The sequence below is a fragment of the Calypte anna genome, chromosome 1, assembly GCF_003957555.1.
Source record: "Calypte anna isolate BGI_N300 chromosome 1, bCalAnn1_v1.p, whole genome shotgun sequence".
NCBI classification, from domain to species: Eukaryota; Metazoa; Chordata; class Aves; order Apodiformes; family Trochilidae; genus Calypte; species Calypte anna.
The window spans coordinates 82,345,960-82,365,242 of NC_044244.1; positions in this window are offsets into that span (position 1 = coordinate 82,345,960).

Consider the following 19,283-nt stretch of genomic DNA (forward strand, 5'->3'; position numbering starts at 1 on the left):
GAGGAAGGAGCCCACAGCAGGGAATATTGAAATGAGTGCAAGGGAGCTGCACAGCACCAGCTGGAAGAGAAAGATCAAACAGCACAAGCTCTCTCCCACAGGTGGAGGGAACCATGGCTACCAGCTCTTACCTGGGCAAGAACTGCTTGGAGTCCAACCCCCCTCACTCTTCCTCGGAACCATAGGCCCTGCCCGTGCCTCACCCCGATGATGCCCGAGCCTCAAGAGCCCAGGGGCTGCCCCTGCCTGAGGTGCTGAGTTGTTCTGTGTCCAACCACCAGCTGCCAGCTCTTCTCCTGCCAGGGCTTGAACAAAGATGGATGGAGTGGGCCCCCACTAGCCCATCATGCCATTTATTTGTTGTTTCTTGGGATGCTAGGGAGCAGCCCCTCTCCACCAGGGCTTTTCAAGCCTTTCCCCATCTCATCCCCCTCCCACACAGGGCAAGCAGCAGCCTCCCATCAGCAGCTTTGCAAATGTTTGGGTACCTTCTGCAGCCCTCCATGGAGTAACCCACATGCCCTAAACACTGGGCTCGAAACCTCACGTGTCATTGTCACTGTCTGTGGTAGGGCAGGAGGGTCAAGGCAAGTTTTAGTGCAATGTGAAGTGGGGGTTTTGCAACAGAAACTCGAGCACCTTTCAAAACATCTGGTTTCTTCACTGCCCAGCTCTGTAGAGAGCATTGTCAGCTCTGGTGTCTGATATATTGCTAGCAATACTGCCCTGCCTGAACAGACTGGCAAAAATAACCAAGGACAGTCATCTCTCCTCTCCTCTCCTCTCCTCTCCTCTCCTCTCCTCTCCTCTCCTCTCCTCTCCTCTCCTCCTCTCCTCTCCTCTCCTCTCCTCTCCTCTCCTCTCCTCTCCTCTCCTCTCCTCTCCTCTCCTCTCCTCTCCTCTCCTCTCCTCTCCTTGTCGCAGTGAGAGTTTGATGCAAACAGATGCGAGACGGAGACTCAGTTTGATGCAAACAAATGTCCAACTTTATTGAATCAGAAGGCAATATTTATACACTAATCTAAGAGCTAATGCCACGTATACATATTGCTGATTGGTGATTTCTACATCTCGTTACACACGTTTTAACTTGATTGGCTACAAAACCTTTAGCAACAATTAACTAACAAAGCTTATCTTTCACACATTCGAGCTTCTTCGTGGATGTTGCTATCTTGCCGAGTCCCTTAATCTAATCGTCTTGGTTACTCCTTAACCTTCTAGTGTTCTAACGTACTGCTCCTTGCGGTTACAAAATATGCTTTAAGCAGCACTGTCCTTGCACATAGCCCAGGGCTTATGGTCGAATTGTTCCATCAACAATTGTTCGGTACTAACAGTTCGAGATTGTACTGCCTCAATTCCCCCTTCTGACTGAACAAGATAAACTCTTTTTATGGCACGGTTGAGCATCCGTTGAAAACATTGGAAGATACAAGGTAGCAATGTTAGCAAAAGCAAGAAAGCAAGTAAAGCATAACAAACAGTCTTAACTAAACTTCGCAACCATCCCGTTAGACCCCATCCTGAAAAAAGTTTATCAAACCAGTCCTAATTATCCTGTGATTGCAAATGTGCAACCCCTTCTTTAAGTGATTGTATTGCAGCATGTATAGATTGAGAGTGATCAGAAAGATTCATACAACACATTCCATTAATGTGTTGTATGTAATGATGTATGTAATATGTTGTATGTAATGATTCATACAACACATTCATCTTCACAAATATGACCTAAAAGCTAACAATAAAAGAGCAGTACAACAGAACAGCACAATCAACAACCAACATATAGACGAGGGATCCCTAAGTCGACATATAAACGATCACATGAATTACAACATTAACAAAACATGTTATCAGTACAACACAATACTAAAAGGACATTTCACACTGCAGTGGAAGGACTTTAACAACTTTTTAGTATGAGGAAGTTCAGATGTCCACTGGCGCATAGAACCAAGGGGGTAGAGGAGGCTTATCCGACAAAAATTGGTCGGGGGGCCCCAAAAGCGTCCCCAGACCCCTCCCGGATCACAGCACGGTGGAGTCCTAGTTTCCTCCATGGTTGCCAAATTAAAACCTAAAAAGCCAAATAAAATTATTTACAGACAAAATTCCAAGCCTTTAAATAGCAAAGGCACACACGCTCTTTTTTTTTTTTTCTTCTTCTTTTTTTTCTTTCTTTTTTTTTCTTTTTCTTTTTCTTTTTCTTTTTTTTTTTTTTTTTTTTTTTTTTTTTTTTTTTTTTTTTTTTACTCTGTGTTCTCTGTACGAGGAGCAGTTCTCATTCTCCTCAGCAACTTTCAGGCCATGGTCTATAAAAAAAAACCAAACCCGGGGAAAGCAATAAAAGTTTGTTGGTGAATTTAGATACATTTTTAGAGGTATGGTGGGCTCGTTTTCTGAGCAGCAGCAGTGTGTGCGGGGGGGGGCGAGAAGCGGCTGCGGAGGCAGGAGTGGGAGTGCTCTCCGGCTTCTCTCCCTCTGTGAACTCCGATGATTCTGGTGGTGTTTTCGGTTGCTTTTGGTTTTGCTTCTCAGTCCCATTTTAGTTTTCATCCAGCCCCCAGGGTCAAAGGGTTCTGGGTCCAAATCCACATTCACCATAGCAGCAGTGGTTGGCAGCAGGGGGGCAGAAGGGGGAGCAGATGAAGTAGTAGACTCTTTTCCTTTTAAAGTTTCAAAAAGTGTTCGCCAAGGTACTAAGAGTTTGGCGGTTTCATTATTGCCCCGTGTAGTGGCATCCCATAATTTAACTCCGACCTCCCAAAATGTAGGGTCATAAATAGAGACCGAATTGATGTCAGAAAAATGCTCACGAGTCCATTTTAAAAGCAGTTTTAGATCATGGCCAGGTATAACTTTTTTATCCTTATTAAGTAAAGTCTTTAAAGTATAATAAACGTCTCGTTCTTCTTTTAAAATATTTGAACCCATAACAAAAAGTTTCTCCAAGCTCACCTGCCAATCGCGAGGAGGTGATGAAGGTGCGCACCACAATTACCGGCTTCCTTTCAGCCTTTTTCTTCACTCCCGAGTTCTTGGAGACCTGCGACCGGATAATCTTCAATCTTCAATCTTCTTTTTTCTTTAATATTTCTTTGGCAATTTTTAAGTTTTTATTTACAGTCTCTAGCCCGTTCTACGTCGGGGTCCACCATTTGTCGCAGTGGGTGTTTGATGCAAACAGATGCGAGACGGAGACTCAGTTTGATGCAAACAAATGTCCAACTTTATTGAATCAGAAGGCAATATTTATACACTAATCTAAGAGCTAATGCCACGTATACATATTGCTGATTGGTGATTTCTACATCTCGTTACACACGTTTTAACTTGATTGGCTACAAAACCTTTAGCAACAATTAACTAACAAAGCTTATCTTTCACACATTCGAGCTTCTTCGTGGATGTTGCTATCTTGCCGAGTCCCTTAATCTAATCGTCTTGGTTACTCCTTAACCTTCTAGTGTTCTAACGTACTGCTCCTTGCGGTTACAAAATATGCTTTAAGCAGCACTGTCCTTGCACATAGCCCAGGGCTTATGGTCGAATTGTTCCATCAACAATTGTTCGGTACTAACAGTTCGAGATTGTACTGCCTCATCTCCTCTCCTCTCTCCTTTTGTTTTTAAGTTGCTTTCCATCTAAATTAAAAGCAGGGTGAAACACCTGGTACTTAGAAGGGCCCCTTGCATGGCTGAGTGGAGTAAAATTGCTCACCATGTGGCAAGGGTTACCGAGCCTTAGCTGGAAGCTTGTTTCACATCCATAAGCAGGTTTCTCAGGGTCAGCTGTAGGGCTGTACTTAAGCCCATGCCCAGCCCTTACTCCTGCAGTGCATACAACTCATCACTTCAAGATGCATCCATCTAACGGCACAGCAGTGCATTTTAGGATTCAAAAAAGACCGAGCCAAACTTTACAGAGGTTTGTTTTTTTCACAGTTTCAAGTTACTTAGTGAAAAGGCAAAAATTTGCAAGGTTTTGTGTGGGTCTCTTGTTCACTTTTTTTTTAGCTTTCTCTCTTTTTCCCTCTTTTTTCCTTTAAAGGACAGGCAAGTTTTTTTAAAAACAGCGTCTCACTTAGTTATAAAAAGAAATCTTGAGGTAAGTAGATATAAGATTTTTGGCAAATTTTAAGCAAAACACTTCCAAATGTTGACCACTCTTTAAAGTGAATTCCTTTAGCTAATTTTCCTGAGTTATGAGACAAGCTGCGGAAACAGATGAAACAAGGATTATATTTGACTATAACTCTAACATCTCTCTGTAAATTCTTAACACTGTTGGCTGCTTCCCCTTTCTTTTCCCCAGCTGAAATAGTGCTGATGGGGATGTCAGTCTAAATTCAGGGCTCTGCTGACCACAGCCTATGCAGGAACAGCATGGGGCAAAACCAGCAGCTCTCTTATGTAGTTCTTAGCCTAAATAGGAGTGGCAGGGCAAGACACAGGAGATGGTTTGGAGAGAGATACAGTGGAGATGCTACTCCTCCCAGACTCCAGAGAACATGAACAAATATGTCACCTTGCTACAGTCTTCATATTGAGTGCCACATAAACTTTGAGGCACTTAAGATGATGGCAGAGAAATCATGGTGTCACAAATCCAGTTTTTGTTCCCCTCTTATGAGGCTATTTCTTCTTTGCAGTTTTCTAGGAGGAACAGCAGAGATCAAGCCCCAGCAACTCCATCTTCCAGAGCAACTGTAGAGATATCCCACTACCCCAGTAAGCCCTGTCCTCCCTAGCATCCCAAGAAACAACAAATAAATGACATGATGGGCTGGTGCAGGCTCACTACAGGCATCTTTGTTAAAGCAGGAAATAGGCTGGGTTCTCTTGTATGACTTCCCCTGTCCCCAAGTTGTCTCACTATGGTTTTGTTCTTCCTTACAGAAAAAAATCACTGACCCATCTGCCAATGGCATCTTTGCTTCAGTGACCTGCTTTATGTGTTTGTTCATGAAGGGCTGAATAATGGACCAGTGCCAAAGTCCCAATCAAGAGAAAAGCTACTAGTAGATACAGCTCCTCAGAATTAGACATGTTTCCAAGTGGGACTGATTAATATTGTTTTTTGTAACAGGGGCACTGTGTCAGAGGTGCCACGACCCGTAAATTAGTTTAAACTGAGGTAACATATGTGCCAACATCCAGCAGTAAGTTTGCTAGCTCAGCAAATCTGGTAAGCAACTGTTTGGGAGAATCAAGACCATCAAGGTTTTCAGACATTTGACCCAACTAAGATAGATTTGAGGGGACCCTTACAGAAGTCTCAATTTATGCACAGTCTAGTAAAACATTAACAACTTTGCATTTTATTTATTTTATTAAAGGAAAAAAATATCTGAGGAAATGTTTTGGTGCCCTGACTCAGTTTAGTTAGACAGGAAAAGCAGCCTAGTTATCAAAATGTGGCATTTGTCACTAGGGAATCTTTAGTTTTAATCCACTCTCTCTGCAGCCTCTGTAGCATTCTACAGAAAAGTCATTTAATTCTTGTCCAGACAGTGAACTTTGTGTGCTGCTGAGCAGATTAGTCATACAAGTGTGCTCCTTTCTGTGGGACTACTCATGTGAGTAAGTTATCAATGTTGGGGGGGGAGCAAATCTGGCCCTCTCTATGGAGTCACACAGAGGGAGAAAAAGCTACCAAGAATTTTAATTGGTCTGGCCTCCTTGGAGGAAGAATTACCTACAGTGATGCTAGAAGAAATAGAAAACTAAAAGACCTTCCTGAGAGGAAAGTCTGTTAATCACAACTTAAGTAACAGAAGCTTTATTGACTGTTTCAAATACAATTAAACTGGGCTAAGGAGTCACAAATGCAGGGAATCAAATAGACTCACTTCATAAGGGAAAGTGAGTAAATGAGTCAACAAGACTCTCCTGTTTGTAGCAAACATCATGCCCTACAACAGGTGACTAAGACACCTGAGAAAAGAGCAAACTTGCTGTCAGTGTAACCACCTAGATATGTAATCACCTAGAGATGTCATTTCTCTTTCAAGAATCAGAACTGGAGTGTTTTTTGGAGCCTTTTGGAACCTAAACAGGAGCTAGATCCTCTCAAAACTTTATCTAATTAACAAGGGGAGGTAATATTTTCTGACCCTGAAGCTCTGTTCTGCTGAATCTTTTTCAGCAACTGTTGGGAGTCAGTTCAAAGCTTCCAGTGTGGTTAACAAACCATTAATGGCCCGGACTGAAATTGAACAGGAACAATTTCAGTTCCAGATAAAGCTGAACTGGAACAGAGGCAAAAACCCAACTTGCTTCACCCCCTGATGTGGCACATCCTTCCTGATGCTGCAGTTATCTAATCATTTGGGTTTATCTGAGAGGAAATCTGATGTGGAACAGTCTTTCTTTAGAAAACCAGGTTACATTATCTTTCTGTTACTGTCACTAGATAGCTCGTGTCTTCAGTACTTGTCTTTCTCCCACAGGATCCCAAAAATATTAATAGAAATGTACAAATCCAGCAGTCACACTTCTTCTGTAAGAAAACTAAGATGAAATTAAGATTCCATACAGATAATCCAAACCAAATCTGGAAGCAGATTATGGGAATCCTGGTGCCAATCCAGTTTCCTGCCTTATTCAGCCTGTGCAGCCCAGTAAGGTGCTGGTGCTCTAGGTACTTTCAAAGACCTGATTTGCTCTCTAAAGAGCACAATAGTCTGGTTCTGAGTAATTCAGCCCTCAAGAGCATTGTCTTGAAGAGCATATCTTCTTCAACCAGGAAATAGTTATATTATGTGCCAGTGGCCACGTCCAGGTAAGGTACAATTCTTTCTATTTTTTTCTCTCCAAAATTAGGAAAATTAAGTAAATTTTCTGCATTGTGATTTACAGTAGTCTAGACCTGAGCTGGGCTACAAAAAATGTATTTATATAGAAAAGTGTATGACTGAAACATTGCCTGGCTCAGCATCCCAGTGGGAGTAATAGCTTGCGTGAGACTCTGATATGGTGTGGTATTACTAGGCAGCGATTATGACACTTCAATGACTCATAACCAGAATATTTTCTAAAAATCTTCTTATCCTCATACAGGGATTGTGCAGAAGAACGTGTGAAGGTAAACTCAGTGAATGAATACATTGCCTTGTGCTGCAGAGAATAAAGCTTTTAGCTGGGTGGAATTTCCTAAGGTTACAGTATACTAGATGACATGTATCGTAGTTTATTCATTCTTTCCATACCAGAGAGGCCTCCCCCTGAGCAGAGCTTAGTCTATTTTCCATCTGGAAATATTCCACTTTCAGAAGCCCATGACCTGGGAGGGTGGTTGTTCTCATTTCTGGGGCAAGAAAAGAAAACCACCATGAATTCCAAGGATTTAGTGTCACTGATCATGTTGTATTATCCAGATTCAAAAAGCTTAATCACCATTTGCACTAAAACCTTTAGCACTCAGGCAGAAAGTTATACTATCTCCTGCTCTCATATTACTGCATTCTGACTGCATGAGCTTGAAAGTGCCTTTGAGTTAATAAAGTTGAGGCTTGCAATTTTTACAAGCATTTGTATGAACGATGTCAGAAAAGTCTACAGTTCAGGCCTTGTCTCTAGAGAGTTATGTTTGCACTGTCCAGACACCAAGACTGGCTCAGGAAGAGTTTAGTGTGGAAATCCACTTGGGTTATCAACCTGGCTGAGAAGATAAGTCTCCTTCATGCACATGACTGAACTCATAGCTGGCTCACTAAGTCTCCAACATGCTACCCTTAAGGCATGATTTTACATCGTATGGCGGAAATTATATTGCATTATTCAGTCCAAACTCAGATGGGGCATGAAGGAGCTAATACACTGTGAATACTAAGCCATAGCAAGTTCACCAATTCATCCAGCATATTCAGATACACAGCATGCAATTCACAAGTTCCAGGAGACTGAGAGCTGTAACTAGAAAGGCAGTTGCTGGACAGCCTGCAGAATAGGTCTGTGCTTAACACTCGTAAGTGTTAGGCCTGCTTGGAATTTGTAGAGGAAAAAAAAAAAGTTAAAGAAGAGGGCAACAATTATATGTTCTGTGCAGCACTTGGCTGCACTGCCAGTGAAAGGAAAAACAGACTCAAGTTCATAAAGCACTTCACTGATCCTTCTCTTTGTTTTCCTTTACCTCACCCTAACACCTTTCAAATGGCCTTTTGAACATAAACCACTTGTGGCATTACACAGGCATTTAGTATTTGCAGCAGTTCTAGGGAGGAGGGATAGTCACACAATGGCATCTGCACCTGATTTACATTTATTTATCCAGCAGTGTTTTCAAGTCTCTTGCCCAAAATCAAAAAAACAGCCACCCTCTCAGGGAATGCAGTGTCAAAAGAATGCACACATGCAAAGATGTCTGAAATTTTAATTGCATAATGGTCAGGAAGTTCAGACTGAGGGTTCCCACAGCAGCTCTTGCCCCTTTCCCCTGTGCGTTTATGGAGTTGTTACAATAGCGTCTTTCACTACATAATCAAGCAGAATTCAGACTGCTGTTCAACATGTAAAACCATCCCATACACTGAAAAGGATTTCCACTCTTTTTCTGTCACATCAACAGAACTTTTCTAGTACTTCTGGATCCCCAGGAGTGCTGATCACCTTCTGATGAAGCCTGTAGAACTAGTTGCAAGGGAGACTGGGTGTCCAGGTAAGGACATCAGTTCAACAAAGTCCTAAGTACATTCATATCTTAAAGAAACCTTCTGGACCCACTAATTAGTGCCCTCACCTCAACCTAGGCACATCTTTAAACTGTGCCCAGGTGAGTTACAGTACCCCAAACATGGACGAGGAGACTGATCCCAAGTTCCTCAAATTGTTGCTGGGAGACACAGAAGTCAAGGAAGTAGGTTGTAGTGAATAAGTTCTTGTGATGCCAAAGAAAACCTAAACAACTGTTCTAGGATGGATTTGATGAGTTCATTAATGCTAGTTAGGTTTACAAATTAGTAACTCAGTTCCTTACCAGCAGTTCAGGTGTTACTGCCATCCCCCAGTAATTATGGATCAGCTTCTAGAGGAAAATTCTCTGGAGGAGGTTTCAAAAGCTTTCCTGAAAGATGTGAATCATTTCATGTGAATCATTTCAACCAAAGCAAGACTCTGCCTCTGCAGACAGCTTCAGTGAGTTTGACTCCTTCACCTGGCATGCATGGCATGCACAAGATGCTTATATGAAGGACTGTACTTCCTTTTTCCATTTGTTTTGTGTATGTGCTCATTTGGGAACAAAGTGAATTAAGAGATTGTCCTCTGTACCAGCTTAAAATATTCCTAAAAGGCCAGAACATAAAAAACAAACTAACAAACAAACCACAACAAAAATGATACTCTCCATATCTGTAAGCCTTCTTAGATTATAATAATGTACAAAAGTGTGAAATGTCTTCTTTTCTAACTTCAGCTACCACTTCTTTTATAGCAGAGACTGCAAGCTGGAACTAAGCTGTTTTACCATGACATGAATTGAAAGACAAGTTACCTCATCCTGACCGGGGTAAGCCACCAGCTTTGATAAAAGCAAATCTCCACTGATGCTGAGTGTGAACCCAGATTCAGATTTTGAACCTCCTCTTCTACATACAAATGTGGTAGTGCTTTGATCAAGCATGAAGTGTAGATGCAATACAGCAGATGTGAAAATCAGGTAGAATATAATTACATACACTTCCACTTCTTCTCCAAGCTGTGGCATATTCAGACACTAGCTTTACTTCCTCTAGCCCCCTGTCTCTGAATGTTAAAGTGTCTTGTCTTCAAAGATATTCCTGCACAAATGGAAATAAGATGTGCTGAGCCAGAAGCTGAGTTAGTCTCCTAGGGAGTGATGTGCAAATTTTACAATGCACTACAGCTCAGGCACTAAAGCAAGTTTTTTAATATCCACTGGTTAAAAAAGGGAAAATGACCAGACCTTACATTGCTCAAAATAAATGATGTGATACCAGACAGATGTTTGAGCAAACGTCTGCCTCTTCCATTAATATCTGCTGTCTCTAACTCTCCAGGAAACCTTCTCTAGTGGCACTGCTGTGGCAAAACAAATGCTCAATTTATTCAGTGTTCCCAACCTAGTGACTGACACCATGCTCCCAAAAACTGTGGTGCACATCCTTTATCTTCAGAATTCCTTGCAACACTTTCAGTAGCTAAGTGAATTTGTAGGCAAATCTCAAGAAGATTCAAAATGTTAGGCTTGCAATTAACAGTGTGCTTCTTCCTGAAACAGCATGTGCATAATCCTAGCCCAACAGCTTCATGAGATCTCAGTGCTTGAAATAAATGCTGAGGCAATTTTAGGTTAAACATAATACGCAAAAAAAATTAAGATGAGGAATGTCAACTTTCTGAATAGTGACTGGATGTATAATAGATTTTCCTTTGCTTTGAAGTCTTCAGGTCAGGAAGTGTTTCTTGAAGGTAAGCACTAGGCAAGAGAATTAAGGATTTAAAGAGATTATTGTGAAACCTTAGGCCACACAGAATAGAAGACAACTAATGATCATAGCTTTTTCTCTGCATAACATCTATTTACTGATATATCAACTTGACTTGTGCAGAATCCTGAGACTCTATCTACAAAAATCTACACAAATCCAGATATTCCAACAAAAATACTGTATGTGACAGTGATCACATTCGTGGATCATTTGTGTGCAAGAGATTGAGAAAAAAATTGATCAAACATCATCCTTCTGACCTGTTTAATGATATTTTATTCCTTGACTCACTTAATCCTTTTAGGCAATCCAGGAAAGCCAATAGCATGTGATTCTAATCCGTTAGAATAGAAATTAGCTTTCTTCCCAGGAGAAATAGGAGAAAAAGAAATTCAACAAGGCTTGGTAGAACTGCCTCTTGGTTGAATTACTGACATATGACATAATGCACCTTGGCTCTCCCTTCCAGCTTGAGAGTGGTTCAGACTTCTGTTTCAGCCCTCAAATAGTTAGAATAGGCAGCATACAAACAGACATCCCTGAGTTCATACCCAGGAGGAGGTTGTGGCTGAGGTCAGGGCAATGTCACAGCCTCCACTGCAGTGGCTCCTTGTTAGTCACGGTAAATTGGTGCTGGTGTTCAGAGCTGATTATAATTCAGATAAGGTGCAACCCCATCCACTTCTTCCTGACTTTCCCCTCTCAAGCATTTAAAAATGTTAAATAAATGTCAAAAGTCAAAACTTCAGCTGGAAAAACTAACAGCCTCCTTATGAGGCAGGTCCCCTTATCACCTTGGCCACAGGCCTTCTGTAACAGGTCCCATGTTTACACACATGAATCTTCCAGGAGCCTCTGGCTACATCCAGAAGAATTCAGGAGGATTTTTTCCAGTGTTTACATGAAGGCAAGGATGAAGTGATCAGCAAATACGTTCCTTTGAAATTTTGGTTAGCACTAGTTAGACAGATTTCCATATGCTTCTTTTAGTACAAGCTTTAGGGTTTGGTTGTCCACAGGTTGCACAATCTACCTTGCTGCAGAATATGCTGCAGTTGGAGCTGCTAGTGTTATATATGACTGACAAGGTGGCTAAGGATCAACTAAATTCTGTTTATCACAGATTTGAACTATTGACTTACTTATTGAAATGCTCCTTAAGTTAATACCATTCCCTCTCAGCACTCCTTCCCTCAACACCCCCCTTTGACAAAATACCCCAGTAATTTTTCACAGTGTTTCTGAAATCAGCTGGAACCCCATGTGCTTTGAACGCAGCACAGTTAAGGGGTTATGCTGCAGAAAACCTTCAACACTTTGGTCTTTGGCAAAATGAATAGTGCTGGAAAGTCTACGCAGGCTTTAGTCTCTTCAGACAATAAAGATTATATACTGTCAGAAACCAGAAGCCCTGAATGAAAAAATAAAAAAGAAGCCAACACTGAGGCTGGGTAACAGGCACACTAAAAGTTGTGAGGGGACCAAAGAACAGAATGGGTGAACTGCAAATGAAAAAATGGGCTGCCCTTATGCAGAAAACTTTCTGTGATGGTTGACTAGAAGGCAGAAAGTGTTGCATTACCTTTCTATTTCCCATGACTTCAGGAAAAGAGTGCTTATCAAGTAAGAATAAGAGAGAATGCACTGAACATGGTAGAACTGTTATATAAATCAGTGTCCCAAACTTACTTGTAATACTCTATTCATCTCTGAAAGAGCCACAAAGGATGATCCAGAGTTAAGTAACAATTGTGAATATTGGCCAAAATTTTCTGTACAGGGTAAGACTGAGGCTATTGCGGTCAGAATGAAGATGCTTAAGAAACATAAGGAAACGATCAACAAAGCATTGCACTGTTACCAAATGCTGGGGCACTGCTGCACAGACTAAATTTGTAGCATTGTCTTTGTGTACCACAGACCTAATCCTATTGCTGTCACATATATGCAGTGATTTTCAGGAATGTTCAGGTGTGGGGAAATTTGGCCCAGACTAACATCAAACTTAGAAGGTAAGTAGTATTCTGAAGTCCAGTTCACATCTCAGAGGAAAGAAAGAAGAACTCGGGCAGCCACTGTGGCAGTCACTGAAGACAAGAATTTAGTGATATACAGGAAAGAATTGGAAATGTTGTAGGGTAAATCAAAACATACAGATTGACAGAAAATGCTCTGGACTATATTGTGCTGGGTATAAGCAATTTGTCACCAGTGGAGTGAAAGGTGGAAAGACATAATTTAAGTCAATAGCTGTTTAGTATTTACTACTGAGACCATAGCAGCTCTCTTGAGCAATTAATAGTGGTTATATATGGATACAAAATACCCAAACAGGCTTAAGTGGAAATCATGGACATTTTTTGGAAAAAAAAGAGCTTACAGAACACCAATTGCAGTATTACAAGTAAAGAGAGAAATGCAATTGTCAAGTGGACTACCTATGATTTCAGAGGTTATTTTTCAAGAATTAAAGTGAGCCAAAATTTAAAATATTACAATAACCACTAAATCAAATAGGGAAAATTCTGTGCTCGGTTGCACCAGTGGTACAGTTCTAATGAATGGAAAATAAACCCATCCAGCAAAACTTGCTTCTTGTCACACTTCTCAGTAAATGTATTACAAACTTTACCAGCAAAATGAAAAGAAAATGTCACTGCAAGACACATTTTATGAGGGAAAATAAAGCCTGTTTTGGAACAGTTCACTGACAGCACTGGAGCTGGCCCAGCTGTAGTTTGAATGGGAAGCCTTATAAAATAAAGCAGTGTTCTACTGCCCAAACACAGCTGAAATGAACTGATATACAGAACACTGCATCATTACCAGAGAGCGTGTGTAACTCTATAGCAACAACCCTGAAGATTGTGGCCTAAATTCTCTTATTTCTTATATGAGTGCAGTGATTTTTAGGGCTTAAAGTTGGGTAGTTTTGGCCCAAAATAAGACCAAACTGATGACTTTTTTTTCTTTTTTTTCTTCCTGCTGCACAAAACAAATTTTCTGTCTGCAAAGCAGCTGCCTTTCAAATGCCTACACAGCTTGGGAGACCATACAGTAGTCTAATTCCTCACCAGTGAAGTCAGGCTGTAACCATGGTTGCTGTGAGTGTAAATGTCCACTGTATGAAGAGGTCAAGGCTGATAAAGCAGATTGCTGCACAAGTACCTATGTGCCTGTGTCTGTGCATACCCAGAGTAAGAAAGCTCATGGCTTAGAGCAGGAGCGTGGAAGAGGAGAATTACCTGCAGAAACCTTTACCAGAGCAAGTTTGGATAAGCTGCCAGCTGGAACTCAGCACTGCAGGCACCCTGTAGGACACTACTGAGGATTGTCTGGAGGGCTCACAGGACCAAGAGGCAGGCAGGATGGGTAGGGATAATTCTGTAAAGGAACTTCACCCAGCACTGGCTGGTTCCAGTGTTAACATGCTAAAGTTTTCCTCGGAGAGAAAAAGCTAATTCCAGCCTGACCTCTGTCTAAACATTACACTTGTTGGACAGAGAGAAGTGCAGAAGACAGCTCTTTTGCTCCAGTCTTCGTCCCTGACTGGAGCAATGAGGTCCCAGGAGCTGGCAGCACATATATCTACAGAGATGAGGAAAGGGACAGTCTCCCTTTAATCATTCCAGCATTATAAAATAATAAATCTGGCATTAGGTTGAGCTTTTCTTCATCCTTTTCCAGGGAAACTGGAGCCTTTGTTTTTTCCTTTGATCAAAGTAAATGAATGTATGATTGATGATCCTGGAGCCTTGTATCTTCCACATATTCAAAGCCTAGCTATAGCACTGACTACTTGCCAACACAGCACTTGCTGATGCATTACAATCCTCATCTCCAGGCTCCTTTTAAGGGTAAGGCCCCCATTTCCATGGCCTAGACTGCCACTGGCCTCTTTACAGCTGCAAAAGCACAAGCACCATGGTGATTTTGCAAAGAGGGCTTTTTACCCATTAGGTATCAAGCTGCTGCCTTCATGCTCATCCCAGTGAGGCTGCTGAGTGACTAGGGAGCAGCAACACAGTGATTTACAGAACAGCAGGTGTAACCAAACACAGGCAAAATTGAGATGAAAAATCAATGGAGTAATTCAAACACTTCCTCTTACCACCCAGGCATCCTGGTACACTTTGAGAATGGGCAGTTCCTCTAGAGCTTAAATCCATCTTGGAGAGGGTGCTGAACTGAATCCAAACCCATTCTGATATGGTATTGTTCATCTCAGACCACACAGGAACCCTTATTACGATGGTTTTCCTGAAGCTGAGCCAGGATGAGCAAACACTGATTTTTCTGGTTTAGAATAACAGATCAGGATTTGACATTTTCATCAGGGATCTTCCAGCATGGGAACAGCTTGTTTCTAACTTGGTCTGAACCTCACAGCTTTAGCCATTCATCACCTTTGTCATCTGTTCCAGGACAAATTCCCTAGAAGGTGCCCTGCTTTGCTGTGCAAGACTTTTGCATCTGGCTGTTAGACTTTTTCATCTGCTCCTCACCAGAGATACTTGCCAGTTTTCTATCCTTATGTGTGTGAAGGGCACATGAGACCCCTCTGTGTCTGCTACTTCTAACCCAAGCACCTGGATACACCCTTGTGTGCAGCTTAGATCCCAGATGCACATGTCTATGTACATGCATGGTAACACACACAGGTTAATCAGGGAAGGCAAAGAAGGCTCTAGTCCTTCACCACTGATGAGCTTGTCCATCCATATAAACTTAAATTTAGGTGATAAAGAGAGTCTTAAAATTAGAGGACCACAGTAAACCACAGGATGGAATCAGTGAAGTTGCTCAAAACCACAATTATTCTTATATTCCTTTTTTTCTCAGACCTGTGCCTTCTGTATGGCATGAGATGCTGCAGAGACCAAAGGGACACCACTGTGAGGAAAACAGAAGCCCTAGTGTCTTACATTGTCATGAACAACAGCTCATAGGAGTTGTAAAAGCTGAAAGTTCTGGAAATTAAGCAATATATTTGTAGTGAAATAAGGCAACCAGGTGCCACTAATTGCCAGGTAAATAATAAAATATATTAAATATAAATAATAAAAATAAAAAACAAGTAATAGAGTGAATTCTGTCTTTAATTCTAGATTTGGCTGGATTACAGCCTAGTTTATTTGATCAGATGCTCATGAAACATTTCTTTTACTTATCATCAAGAGTAAAGCCAAAAAGCCTTCTCATGTCTCTCTCTCCTTGACTTTTGATCCTGCTATTATGACACTGACTTTCTTTAGAGGTCTTTTCTCATGTCTGTGGGAGCTTAAGCACAAACTGGAAGAACAGGATTAAAATCAAAGTCCTCTGGAAGGAGGTACTATTTGCAGTTAGTGAACTTGTATTGAATTAATTCTTCATCTCTTAGGGGAAAGGTTTGGTAGAAAAATAGCTCTGGATTAGAAGAAGAAGGGAACATGTCGGAGTTTTTCAGTACTGGTGCTAATTCAGCCTTTTGTAGTGAAGTGAGGCAAGCAGGTGCCACTACTTGCCAGGTAGTGGGCATGAGCTTGTGTTAAGCCTACCTGTGCCTGATTAGAGTGGGCCCCAACTGTGCATGAGCAGGATTAGGGAAGCAGAGGCTCAGCTCAGTGCTGAGGAAGCCAGCAGAGAGGTTGGCTGCTCTGGGAGTAATGGCAAGGCAAAGGCAAGGCAAAGGCAAGGCAAGGCAAGGCAAAGGCAAGGCAAAGGCAAGGCAAAGGCAAGGCAAAGGCAAGGCAAAGGCAAGGCAGTCAAGTCCCACTGTGCATGAGCAGGATTAGGGGGCCAATAAAAGGTGAGGCTTGAAGCACAGGCTCAGCTCACTCCTGAGCAAGCCAGCAGAGAGATTGGGTGCTCTTGGAGCAATAGCACTGATCCAGGCAAGGCAAAAAAACAAAAACAAAAAAACAGAAACAAAAACAAACAAACAAAAACAAACAAACAAAGAAACAAAAAAAAAAAAGAAAAAAGAAAAAAAAAAAAAAAAAAAAAAAAAAAAAAGAAAAAAGAACCCAAAATAACAGAAAGAAGAAAACCAAAAAAGAAAAATAGAGGAATTGTCATTTTTGCTGTGTTTGTGTATACTAGAACATATTACAATTGTCATTGTAATAAATGGGACTTCTTCACAAACAAACAAACAAACAAAAAGAAACAAACAAAAAAAAAAAAGAGGGGGGGAAATGTAGTGAAATGAGGCAACCAGGTGCCACTAATTGCCAGGTAGTGGGCAAGGCACCTGGTTGCCTTATTTCACTGCAGATATTAAATCTGAATGACTTAGATCTATCTTCCAGTGAAATGCTGCTGGGATATTTCCTTCTTGTTCCTTTTAAGAAATCCCCTCCTCTTCAGGTAAACTTTATTCTAAAGTGAGAATGAAACAGAAGCAGAAAGCTGGAGACCGTGTGTGGCTGGAAAGATCAAAATATGAGATTTGTTTTTAAAGTTATTTGATACTTAATGAGTTGCAAATTCAGCAGAGTACCAGCTGGAAAACAACTAAGCCCTTTACCAGCAAGAGATGGGAAGCAACAATGACTAAACCAGCCAACAATGCAGATGTCCTGGGGAGAAGGCTTCTGACACAGCAGGGTAACGTAAGCAAGAGTGCTATATATAGAGCTGGTCCTTGGGTGAATACACAGATCTTAAAGATGACCCCAGACAGAACCCCAGCACAGACACACAGAGAAATAAATACACAGGAGGCTGCGTGGTTTGAAGCCTGGGCTGGGAGCCATGAGTTTCCAGCTTCCCTTTTCCCCAGTTCAGGTTGGCTACTTATGCCGATGGCCCCAGCCTTTGCTGACACACAGGCAATGATACTGAGGAAGTTACTATCTGTAGGCAAACCATGCACAGCTCTTCTTGTCATCCAGCCGTGCCAGAGGCCCCGGAGATCCTGGTTGCTGACCACACGCTTCACTTGCTTTGGGCTCATGCCCCCCTGTTGGAGAATCTTTGGAAGAAAATGGACATGTGAGCAATCCTGACTATTTAGCTTTAGCCAGAGTGAGCTAAGGGCCTTGAGGCCCAGCTGCAAGTTTATTAAAAGATCAGCTACAGGCAAAAGGGAGTTGGCAGCAGAGAAGAAGAATAAGAGGATGGGAAAGCATCACATAGACAGCACGTAAACAGTTGTATTTAACCAGTTAGATAGTGCCCTGTGGCGTATGAAGAATGTGTTGTACCAATCATCAATATGCGTATATTCTGTTGTTAGCCTGACTACATATAAAAGGGCTACTGCTGCTTTTAATAAATGGCAATACTTGGATTATGTTCATCTGTGTGTTGTACACTGTGCTCTTTCCGACACCTCCCGATGCAATTGGCCCTACAAAGCCCGCAGCCCCTAAACACGACTGCACTCCCCTGCTGGGTGCTCTCCTGTGCCATAATAAACATCCATGCACTCTCCAACAAGGATGAATGTCAGAATTTAAAGTATTGACTTTTTAAATGGAAAAGGAGATGAGGGTTTTTTAATACCTCAGCTAGAGACATTTAATTATAGGCATTTTCTATGTTTATAGCCTAAAGTCTGCCCCTACCTTCTGATGTTCAGTTTTGCTGTAAAAAACAGTAGATATTTACCTAGTTCCTAGATCAGGATTGAGAGGGAATATCTAGGAGTGAATTATTTATGCAATGGGTGTTCTAAACCCAAAATGCTTGTTTACTTTTTTGGTGAGGAAGAATGGAATTCTGTGTTTTAGAAGCAATAGTTTCTAATGGAGAGGAATTGAAAATATGCACCTTGCCAATATGATTTTTCCATAGAATAGAAACACTCTTGGATTCAGTTCTGAGCTTCATAAATTAATGATTTATTCTGGAAAACAATCCTTAAAAATTATGGGAACAGATTATGAATATTGGGCCAAATGTTTAGCTTCTCCAGCAATTTTTCCCACAGTCTTCTTCTGGGCTTCATTAAGAAGAAGTTAACATGAATCCCTTATTCAGATAATAAACAGCATCTGTTCTTTCTTATTAACATAGGCGTAGCAGAATTTAAAAAACAGATTTGCTATCAAATAATATACTTCCACTTCAGGAATAATTGAATTTGAGAGAAGAGATACTTGAATTGGTGTATATATATTTGTTTTCTATATCCTGAATGTCAAATTAGTTGCCATGTCTGAATTAATTGGTTCCAATTTTTAAAGATTCCTTAAAATGTTTTTTATCTGGTTAACTCCTTGTTCTTTCCTCCCATCTAGAAAAAAGGAAAGTTTGGGCAAATTTTACTCTGTTAGTCCTGAGACAGAAGCACATAAATCTTGAGACAAGAACTAGTCACTGCTATGTTCCACCACTTCTTGGGGGCAGAGGAAGATTATAATATGCTTTCAAAATTGTTTGATTTCCTTCGTGAAAAAATTATTAAAAAATATTTACTTGGTATAATGATTTTATAAAACTCTTATTCCCTCCTTCCCCCCACTTCAGTAAAGCTGATTTCCATTCAATGAAAGGTCTTCCATGCACCCTTGCACGAGAGATAGTAGCATTGCTGATGAAACAGAGACTGCTTGCTTTCTGTCTCTCTTTCATAAAGGAATTACTTGGGACCTTCATTTCTCTTCTCAGATGCATGAAATTTACAGGAAAATAATTATTTTTGAGGTTTCCATCGGGTTCAAAAGTTTACTTGGTGAAACTGAGAAACAGGGTTGGGAAAAGTTGCCTATGAACTCAGCAGAAAAAAATTACAACCTATCTCCTTTTACTTGATGTTAAGAAAACAGAGCACCAGAGAGAATTTGTCTGAGGAAATTAAAATTATCAGGAGTAGATTAGAAGATTAGCCACAGCACAC